Source organism: Poromitra crassiceps (genome assembly GCF_964638095.1).
Source record: "Poromitra crassiceps genome assembly, chromosome: 2".
In the NCBI taxonomy this organism is placed as follows: Eukaryota; Metazoa; Chordata; class Actinopteri; order Beryciformes; family Melamphaidae; genus Poromitra; species Poromitra crassiceps.
Window position 1 is genome coordinate 113,025,578 of NC_139624.1, and position 11,963 is coordinate 113,037,540.

An 11,963-nucleotide genomic window follows, 5' to 3' on the forward strand; every position below is an offset into this window, starting at 1 on the left:
TTAAAGGGGTTTTTCCCTCACATATACTCCCATCAAGGTGTCAGATCATCTGTTCAGACTAACTGTAGACTCCATTAGACACACATGTGCCCTCCTTAGATGTTTTTAAACTGTTGCTTGCGGTTGCCCATATTGATTGTCTTGGAGACCAGCACATCAAGTAACCCATTGGCCTTGAGTGGTAAAGCCAGGTTCTGCTTGGATTTGAAACATTGTAACCTATGGACACATCCAGGGGGGTAGTGGAGGGTAAACACAGTTTACCCACCTCTTTGAAATGAGGCAGAGTTTACTCACCTATTTTCAGATCAACTGTATCAATGAGTGGAAACAAGGTACAGTAGGTAAACTACTCACCTTGGATAGTTTACCCACCTCTGTATTTACCACTACACCCCAGGACACATCTCATGTTGACCATCTTTCCAGATTCTTCTCAATATGTTGTGTCTTACAGTTACTGTATATTTCTACCTGAAATCATTTGACGGGCAAAGATACATTTACACATTACATTTAGGACTTACTTTATGGACTGGGAATCTCAAACTCCGCAAATATGTTCATGTAAAACTGGAACTGAAAGCAACAACTCTGTTGACAGTGCAATCAATGATCTACTCTACAGTAACCTAACAAACAAAGATGGAAGGCAAAATACCAGATGTGAATGAAAGCACAGTTGGGAAGACTGGCATCATTGGGTCATTTTGTGTTAGTTAATCCTCGAAACTGTCATTCTAATCCTGAACACTTAAACTTTGCCATGTGGTAAAAGTACATTTCAGCAAATCATCTAGTATAGTATATGTATAAGTTTAAATTGAATATACAAATACAAATCATAAAACAAATATACATTTTCACACAATGCCCTGGTATGCAAATTAATTTCAATTAAGTCACATCATGGGACATGTCACATCACATCAAGTCAATATTGTTACCATGTTCTCCCTGGAAGAGATTCGGAAGCCAATTAATCAACTAGCAAGCCAGAAAGACAAGATCATATTAATGTTGATGCCATAATGTGCTGTGGGACTACACAATCTAGACTTTAATTTGATCATCATTATTATTATTATTATTTATTTATTTTTAACCAGCCAGCTGCCATTGGCTGTTGCCAGGCAAGATACTTGTTGTAGTACACCTCATTAATGTTGGCATGGTTGTTCACATTTTTATTGTTATCATAACTGCTTTGCCAGCTGACATGCATGCCACGCCCACCTAGTTAATAATAATTAGCAGCTAATCTTAATTAACTTCCTGTCACTCTGATGCTAGCTAGCCTCCGGGTCGCCAGACCATAGATCGCCAGACTGCCCAACCGGACCAGACGTACAGTACGTTCTTCTTCACTGGTTTTACTTGTTTGTCTGTTTGTTTGTTTGTTTGTTTGTCTATCTGTCTGTCTGTCTGTGTGTTTGTTTTAATTTGATCTCCAAATGTTCATGATAAAACTACCCACAGAGACGGGGACAAAGAAAATTGATGCACAAGTTAGGCTACAATGAATTAAAATTAGTCTTCTACTAGGCTACTACTACACTACTGTCATTACATTGTCAGGGTCAGGTGCTTTTAATCATGGGCAAACTGTGTTTTTAGGTTCAACGCCTTCCATCCACCTTATATCATGGACACCTGTGTGGATCTGTGCTCATCATTTGGGTAAGGTTATGGCAAAATATTGTTTTCAGGAACTTTCCTGGCTGGCAGAACAGACTGTGGTAAGCTTTTAGACGTGAGAGCGGCGGCACAATTGTTTGATGGGAAATGCGTTGACGTTCGCCGGGCGCTCATGCTCAGTAGGCCTATGAGCGAGAAGCGCGCGGCTAGCGGGGTAAGCATTCATCCCTTTATGTCTGGCAACCTGTTTGAGAAGAATCAATTCAGTTAACCTGAACAAACTGTTAGCTAGCTAAGCTAACTAGCCAGCAGGCTCATTTAGTTCATGTTAATATGACTAATAGCCAATACGTGGACACTCTGGAGTTACTTCCGTTCTGTTGCTGCGCAACGAACGGTAGCGTGGGGGATAGCGCTCATTGTTTTGAATGGGGAGTTTCCCCCGCTTCCGGGTCCCCGTGCTGCCCGTGACGCGTGAGTGTCTACTTCTTTAGATAGTATCAGATGCAAGTCAAATGTGTTTCAAGCTAGACAGTGATCATTCGCTGCTATCTAGCAAGCTGACATGCTCTAAACTCCATTCTGAATGAGATGCACACAATACTCCGATAACTGGGAAAACTGTAAGGTACAGTAATGGCAATAATCTGATTGAGGCATTTACATGCATTTTAGTAACGCGCCTCTGTGAGGCCATTTACACCTGGCACTAACATGCATTTTCCGTGATCAGATTGCGATAGTAGGGACACTCTGGAGTTACTTCCGGTCTGTTGCTGCGCAACGGTAGCTCATTGTTTTGAATGGGGAGTTTCCCCCAATTCCGGGTCCCCGTGCTGCCCGTGACGCGTGAGTGTCCCTACGACCACATTAGCCTGTTTTCATTTACACCTGGCATTAGCATGCATTAGCAAAACGGGTGTCCTCTCAATCCGCATACAGGACACATTGCATTTACACTTGTGTTTAATGTGGTCACAATGCATCCCTGACTTCCCTGACCTGACTTCAATGTGTCTTGGGGGGTTTACACCTGTTGTTTCCAGTGGTCAAGCACTATCCGATTGCAATCTGATCACAGAAAACGCATGTTAGTGCCAGGTGTAAATAAATGGCCTCTGTGAGTCTCTGTGAGTGTTTGTGGTGTTTGTGTTTTAAACGGCCTTTATCTGATAAAGGATATGGGACTATGCTGTTTACATGACCACTTGAATATCTGGTAACAGCCTTTATCTGATAAAGGATATGGGACTATGCTGTTTACATGACCACTTGAATATCTGGTAACAGCCTTTATCTGATAAAGGATATGGGACTATGCTGTTTACATGACCACTTGAATATCTGGTAACAGCCTTTATCTGATAAAGGATATGGGACTATGCTGTTTACATGACCACTTGAATATCTGGTAACAGCCTTTATCTGATAAAGGATATGGGACTATGCTGTTTACATGACCACTTGAATAATCTGATAAAGGATATGGGACTATGCTGTTTACATGACCACTTGAATAATCTGGACTATGCTGTTTACATGACTACTTGAATAACCTGGTCAAGGCCTTTATCTGATAAAGCAGTGGTTCCCAACCTACGGTACGCGTACCGTAGGTGGTACTTGCGCCCCCTGCTGGTGGTACTTGGAAGGCTCTGTAAAAAAAAAAAAAAGAAAAAAAAAGTTTTTGTGCAAAATCCATGGTGGTCATTAGTAGTAGTTTTCAAACATGTGAAAGTGAAATAATAATAATTATTATTAATATTATTGGCAGTGTTTCTCAAGGTAGGTGGTACTTGCGCCCCCCCCTGCTGGTGGTACTTGATCCCTGGAATCCCAATGTTTATATTATGAAATAAACCCAACTTTAAAATCAATTGTAAAACATGTTTATCTATCAAAATAATACTACGAATGAAAATAAACTTGTGATCATTGAAATTGAGGTTTATTTTGTTGTCTTGAGATTTAGAAACAAATGTTTCTGACGGACACTATACCTGTTGCGCATGCACAATTACCTGCCCGCCCCGCATGGTTACACAAGTCGTGAACAAAGACGAGGAGGGATGCTAAAGTGGAGGGAATCGTAAAAGAGCTGTAGTAGAGGAGAGCAGCAACGATGAAGCACAAGGAGGTGAAGACAGCAGTCAACCCAGCACAAGTGCAGCTGCTGCAGGTTGCACATAGGCTGCAGGTTGGAATAAATTTGCCTCCTGCGTGAACTGTGCATAGCTGAATAGACTGTATTTTAACGTCGGTCATATGGTGGTACTTGGAGAGCCAACTACTTTCTCAGGTGGTACTTGGTGTAAAAAGGTTGGGAACCACTGTGATAAAGGATATGGACTATGCTGTTTACATGACCACTTGAATAATCTGGCAACGGCCTTTATCTGATAAAGGATATTGGACTATGCTGTTTACATGACCACTTGAATAATCTGGTAACTCCAGAAATCGATAATGATCAGTTAGTGTGCATGTAAACGCACTCAATGGAGGAATAATCAGTTCCCTGTCAAGAGCAGCACAGATGTTGACCATGTCTGTCTGTAACTGTTGGGCAAGAGCTGAGGACCTCCTTACCTTCACCTGAAGCCCTCTCGTATCGAGCTGAAGTCGGCGTCATCTCGCCTGGCTCTAGCTCACTCTTGTCTATTCCACTACATTATTACTTGATTTAAGCAAACAACAAACTCCACGGTTCACATTCTGAAACATGTTATAGACCAAAGTGATTTAGTCCTTCAGTACTTAGGTCTGATTTTGGGGGAATTCAACCGTATCATTCATCACACTACGCTACCCAGCATCTGTTCAATACAAACAAGGCACAACTTCCTAGTTTGAAACTCTCAAAATATGTTGTAGAGAACTTTCAAAGCCAAGAGAACAGGTGGTCATTTGAATTCCTTTGGTGATGGAACAAAACCAGACATTGCTTAGCTTGCAAATAAACCGAGACTACTTGCTAACGTTGCACCAAAAATGTGTAGCTTGCAGTGGTTGTTGTCTTTGGCTAGTGTACTGTACGCTGTCAGACAGTGACAGTGATAGTAGGCCATTATAAAAGTGCAGTCATTTTGGTATGCTCCTTATAGTGAAGAGAGAGGCAACTGCATTTGCATCTTGCACCTGTCTTTTGCCTCAACAAAATGCATCTCATAATTCCCCATTTAGTACTGTGGGTGCCACAAGATTATTTTCAACACAATCTATTATAAGCTTTGTTTCATTTTCCATGGCTATGGAAAATTGCCCTAGCCACTAGTAAACCAGTCGAACGGTCGTGGCTAACTTCTGCTTCGGCTCCCTATAGATAGTTTTTATTGTGATACTTTACAACAGACACTTATTGTAGCACAAAATCCAGGGGCCGGTTGCACAAAGCACCTTAGGTTAAGATTTTCCTTAGAATCCAAGTTAAAGTCGAGCTGAACCCAAAAATGACTTTTCTTTTCTTTTAGTTCAAATACCTGGGTATGCAGTGCACCTATTTCTCTCGTCTTGTAACGGACAAGCCCATCTTTTATTGTCACACGAACACCACAATACATGCATGCGGCCACAACACACTCATGCTGATGGTGGCCTCTGCATTTAACCCATCCAGGCATGTCCTTTCCTCCGGGGGGCAGGCCAGGAGCAGTGGTCGCTATCTCGTACAGCGCCCGGGGACCAACTTCGGATGTTGTCGTCACTGGTCGGATGACGATGACGATCTGATCTTCTGCATGTTTTTAGTGGAGGGGTTATACGGAGGAACCCCCTGGGGAGCACGGGGAGAACATGCAAACTCCACACAGAGAGAAAGGCCCTTACGACGAGATACCCCACCTGGGCAGTAGGCACTGAAGATATGGGGGGGAACACAACCACAGCGCCCACAGTGTCCCAGGCCAGAATCAAACTCAGGACCTTCTGACTGTGAGGCGACAGCGCTACCGACTGCGCCACCGCCCTGTTTAATGATGTATGCAAAAAAAATCACAAAAATCTAATTCCTTTAGTTTTTCACACTTTTTTACATCAAACGTTAATTTTTCAAGATTTCATTGATAACACTAATCTACAGTTTGCTGACGTCACCTAGTACTATCAAATTTCGACCCCATTTCAACCAATCATATCATGACATGCAGCTGTCAATCAAATCTTCATTTCAGGATAATTTCCCCTCCCAAATGAAGTAGAAAATGGCGCCTAGTGCCTGTCATCTGGCAGAATTCCTATCCCATAAACTAACTACTAACTTGGCCAATTGCATGAAACATGAACAAAAAACAAAAACTATAATCTCTAAGAATGCAAAGAAATGTAACTGGCTCGTTAAAACGCGCATTCCCAGGAATATCGTATTTACAGAAATAGCGTAAAAGGCGCGCGCTTGAGAGCCTGGTAGTCAGGGGTCTCCCCTCGGAGATTTCAGGTGGGCGGGCAGCACCCATGCATCGGATTGTCTGCTCGCTCCACACGAAGCAAGTGGCTGCCTGGTACTCCGCGGATCCCACTCGCGTAGCACAACAACACGCTGAATCCCACTCAATTTGGGGGTGGAACACGCCATGATTGACCAATGCCAAAGCCAGTCGACAGAATTGTCAAATCAAATCATCGACATGTACAGTATATGGTCCGCCTCTCAATTTGTTTTCAGTCTCCGATGCTCGTGCTATTGCATTCGCCTCCGGTTCACTTAGACTTTAAGGTGTCCATAAAATAAAATCCGTTGCACAAAACACCCTTAAAACTTGTACCTCCGTTTTCCTTAAAATGTTTAACCTTAAGGAGAAGATTTAAGGGTGTTTTGTGCAACCGATTTTATTTTGTGGACACCTTAACTCGGACTCTGAGGAAAATCTGAATTTAAGGTGTTTTGTGCAACCGGCCCCTGGGTCCTAAACATACATTAAGCAGTCTCTGTGGCCCCCTTCCTCTCTTGATCCATGTCTCCCATGCATCTTTTGGCTTTTTGAGGGCCCTCCCCGCATTGGGGCCCTGGGGAGTCAGTCCCACTTTTCCGCCGATTATGATTCCCCTGTAGGGTTGCCAACTTCTTGAAATGGAAATAAGGAACGAGGGGGGGGGGGGGGGGCTGTGATAGCAAATTTGCTATCACAGGGCGGTGCCGGTAGTGGACTTAAATATAACAATCACATAACTGCAATAGCTTCAGCTTCAACCATTTACACATTATTATTATTAACACAAGCAAACACTTTAGCACATAGCCTATTCCTAGATTATCATCCAAGAATTTTATTTGGGCGTTGCAAAACAAAATCATTGGTACAAAAACATTTTAGATTTCAACTGAAATTGTCTGAATACAACAAACACAAATGGCATGCTACATTTGTATAGGTACAATGTAAATAGCCTACTCAATGTGCTGTCTTCAGAGTTTAGTTGAATCTGGCAATGCTGACAGCCTTCATTGGTCGTGACTCACGACAAACAGAATGAGAGAGGCACAATCTAGGGTGAGGGGCAGAGCAGCAGCGGCTGCTGGGTTTACTCGCTCAATACAAATATCCCTTCACTCTTCGCACTGCGTGTTTCTCCAATACGGGACAAAGCGCGTCCCGTATCAGTTCAATACGGAACACGTTTTTTTGTTTAGAAATACGGGACGATTCCGTATTTTAAGGGACAGTTGGCAACCCGATTCCCCTGTATAGATGTGAAGGACAGGTGTAATGCAATAATATTCCAGATCTCCAAATGCTTCAATCCTTTTTCAGATTACCTGTTTGGATCGCACCACTGCTCCATGCTGCCAGGCGCCTGAGGACCGACCGCGCCCGCCGGAAGAAGGTCTACAGACTCATCCAGCGGAAACTGGTTGGTGCTTAACACGTTCACTGCCAATGACGAGTTGACTCGTCAAACACAATCCAACCGTTCACTGCCAATGACGAGTTGACTCGTCAAAAAAAAAAATTTTTTTTTTTTGACGGTGCTACGTGGATCAATGTCCCCCACGTCTCCTATAAAAATATTGGAAGTATTGAATGTGTATAATCTATTTTACCGACCAACTAAGTGGCGACAGTGCTCTCCCGACAGAGAGAAAGCCAACCAAAAACAGCCGCGGGAGCAAGCCATTCTCAAGGAAATGGCTTGGCGATTTTACAGTCATCAGTCACCAGACTCGCCCGAGAGCGGCCGCGCCAGCAGCAGCACACTGAGAGCGGAGAGCGGTGCTGGCGTGGGGGATTGCAAATTTGCATAATAGATTATGGGTGAAACACACTTTGAAACACCCGCAGAAAGGCCAGAATCGCACGCATTCCGAAAACCCAGAAACGAACGAGCCTCATTCTCATACTGTAGGCGAAAACGCTTTCACGCTGCTGCACACCGGCGCACAACGGTGTGGGGTTCCAAAAATAGACTGGGTGGGCAGCATAAAGCCTAGAATCGCACAAAGCTTCATCAAAGCTCTCAACCGAAAATCCAAGAAACGATTGAGTCCCATCCACAGTCCACACTCGCCACACTCGCCGACGAGGGGCCGCCAGAGAGGGAGGCTGCTCACTGCTCAGACAGGCAGGAGAAACTGGCTTGTGACAAACGCCACCAGACACGCCCACGGAGGGAGGAGTTTAAAGGAGAGGGTGTTCAGAACTATATTGTTCAGATGTCTGATCTCTCACTGATGCCAAAAATAAATGGTTAAAGTGACTGTTCTGCCTGTTTGATTGAATTTCACAAAACTGCGATTATCTCAGCTTTCACTCTCAGACAGCTGAAACCATGCTGTACTCAACGGCTAATATCTACATAACTACTAACTCTACAAACTAACTCTTTTAGACAGAGAAAGCACACATTCTATTAGTACTTTTGTGAACTTTGTGTTCACAAACTCCAAGCAGAAAATAATCCTCGGCTCTTGTAAAATGAGCCAGAATCCTCAAAAAAACCCTCTGGCAGAACCTACCTACAGTAAAAAAAAAAGGCTGGCAGTGAATGTGTTAAGATGCTGTCGCTGCTCAAGATTGTCATGTTGAATTTCCCTTGAAAGGTCACAGACAATGTGCAAACATCAACTTTGTCACCATGTGTCTGTAAATGTAATAATGTTTCCAATCCACATAATGAATGTACAATGCATACATAAACAGTAGTTTCTGTTAGTTTAATTGCTGGATATAAAGACAAATGTAGGTTATAGCTGTTGCATTGCCATTGGTTGAATGTCCTAATCAGTATAAATGTTCACTTTAGCACCTTAACATTCCCTCATTTGAGTCACATCTCTGGCAACCTGTATTCTGATTGGACCACAGGTCCATCTCAGGTTTCTAGAGACATCATCTTCCAGCCACAGCTGAAACAGAGCTACTCTTAACCCCTTGGCAGCCTTCAATCTTCAAACAAATTGAAACCTGTCATGGCTGCTTGTGGCTGTAAATACTGAAGACTTAAAGTCGAAGTGAACCGGAACGGAATGCACCAGCGCGAGCGTCGGACACTGAAAACGAATTGAGAGGCGGACCATATACGATGATTTGATTTGACAATTATGAGGACTGGCTTTGGCATTGGCCAATCCTGGCGTGTTCCACCCCCAAATCGAGTGGGATTCAGCCTGTTGTCATGCTACACGAGTGGGATCCGCAGAGTACCAGGGAGCCAGCTGCTTCGTGCGGAGCGAGCGGACAATCCGATCCATAGGTGCTGCCCGCCTGCCTGGAATCTCAGAGAGATGACCCCTGACAGCCAGGGAGGCTGTCAGGCTCGGAGGCGCGCGCCATTATCGTTATAAATGTAAATAATATTCCTGGAATGCGTGTTTTAACGAGCCAGTTACATTTCTTTGCATTCTTAGACATTACCGTTTGATTTAGTTTGCATAATTACTCAAGTTAGTAGTTAGTTTATGTTAGTTAGTTAAACTCTGTCAGATGACAGGCACTAGGCGCCATTTTCCCCTTCAATTGGAAGAGAAAATGATCCTGTAATGAAGATTTGATTGACAGCTGCATGTCGTGAAATTATTGGTTGAAATGGGGTAGAAATTTGATAGTACTAGGTGACGTCAGCAAACTGTAAATTACTGTTATCAATGAAATCTTGAAAAATGAACTTTTGATGTGAAAAAGTGTGAAAAACTAAAGAAATTAGATTGTTGTGATTTGTTTTGCATACATTATTAAATAGGTGCACTGCATACCCAGGTATTTGAACTAAAAGAAAAGAAAAGTCATTCTTGGGTTCAGCTCGACTTTAAGCTTGTTTTATACTCACCGTGCCATGAAGGGCGCGGGGGAGGGGCGAGGGGCGTGAGCGTCAAATGACGTCAATGTGTTGGGCGCGACCCCCGTAGGCCGCCCACCACGTACCTGAAGATTTTTCTTGCAGCGCGACCTCCACACGGCTTCTCTCCAAACATGGACGCTTTCGAGCCACTGAGCCCTGAACACTGAGCTGTGTTTTCACCACATTTCTTGACCCATGTGGTAGGCTGAACTTTGATTTGCAACTATTCGTTATTTCTTGACCCATGTGGTAGGCTAAACTTTGATTTGCAACTTTGTCACCATTACCATTGTACAATGTAACATGCTGATAACTTGGCTGCCATTCTGAGTATAAAAGCATTTGCCCCAGCGCGGGGTCCGCACGTGACTCGCGGAGCTCCGACTCGCGGAGCCTTGCTCGAGTATAATGAGCCCTTTAACATTACATTACATTACATTACGACATTTGGCAGACGCTTTTATCCAAAGCGACTTACAATAACACATTTTTGTCAGCAATAGAGCAATCAACTATGCAACACAGTTTATGACAACTACAACATCTGAAGGAATAGTGGTAGAGTTTTTTTTTTTGTTTTTTTTTAGAGAGAGAAAGAAGTTAGTTCAAGAAGGGCCCAGATCAGGGCCCGAAATTAACTTTTTGACCCACCGGACAGTGACGGGTAGATGGAAAAAATCTACCTGCCAAGCATATTTCTTACCGGCCAAAAGAAAAACGCATTTTTGTGTCACATATATCCATATATATCCATTTTTTCAGTACATTTCAAGTAGATAAGGTATTCCGTTGAAGAATACACACTTAAATAAGAGGCCAGAGTAAAATTTGAAGCAAATTATTTTAATATATTGATTGATGATTGATTAATCAATACATGTCAAGTCAATCTTATCAATACATATCAAGTCAATCTTGAGCTTAAATTGTTGTAAAAAAAAACATCGCAGCTAAAAGTAATAACTGTGACAGTCTCAGTGCAGACAGCGCACACCTTTCTCTCCCACTCCACACCTGGCACCTGCGTTAGCTCTCCTGCACTGGTTCTCAGCTCCCCTTTGGCTTTATTGGTGGTAAGCATTTTGATTAATCTCCTCATCATACGAGCTCGGCAACAAACGCGAGCGATTGTTAGGGCTGCTCGATTATGGCAAAAATCATAATCACGATTATTTTGATTGATATTGAGATCACGATTATTTAACACGATTACTCATTGACATTGAGAACATCATGAATTTATTGAACATTTACACTGGCTTTTCTTTTTAACACGTTCACTGCCGTTGACGAGTTAACTCGTCAAAAAAAAAACAGCGGTTGACTGCCGTCTACGAGTTAACCCTTTTACATCTCCTATAAAAATATGGGAGCTATTGAATGTGTATAACCTATTTTACCGACCCACTAAGTGGCGACAGTGCTCTCCAGACTAGAGGAAAGAGACAGCAGGAAAAAGCGTGAGGAAGCCATTCTCATGAAAATGGTTTGGCGAAAACGCTTTCGCGCTGGCGCACAACGGTAGACTCTGGGTGCAACACACTTTGAAACACCAGCAGAAAGCCCAGAATCGCACGCAGCTTCATCCCAGCTCACAACCGAAAACCCAGAAACGAACGAGCCCCATCCAGACTCGCCTGACGAGCGGCCGCCAGCAGCCAGGCAGCACAGACAGGCAGCAGAGACTCGCCTGTGACAAACCCTGCAAAGCCACCAGAGACACACCCACGGAGGGAGGAGTTTGAAGGAGAGGGGGGTGGGGGTGCTGTTATGGAGGAAATTACTGCTCAGAACTATATTGTTTAGATGTCTGATGTCTCACTGATGCCAAAAATAAATGGTTAAAGTGACTGTTCTATCGAATTTCACAAAAATGCATTTTTCTCAGCTTTCCTTCTCAGACGCTGAAACCATGCTGTATTCAACTGCTAATGCCTACATAACAGAACATGATAAAAACTAACTATTTTAGACAGAGAAAGCACACATTCTATTAGTTCTTTTGAGATATTTTGTGTTCACAAAGTCCTAGCAGAAAATAATCCTCGGCTCTT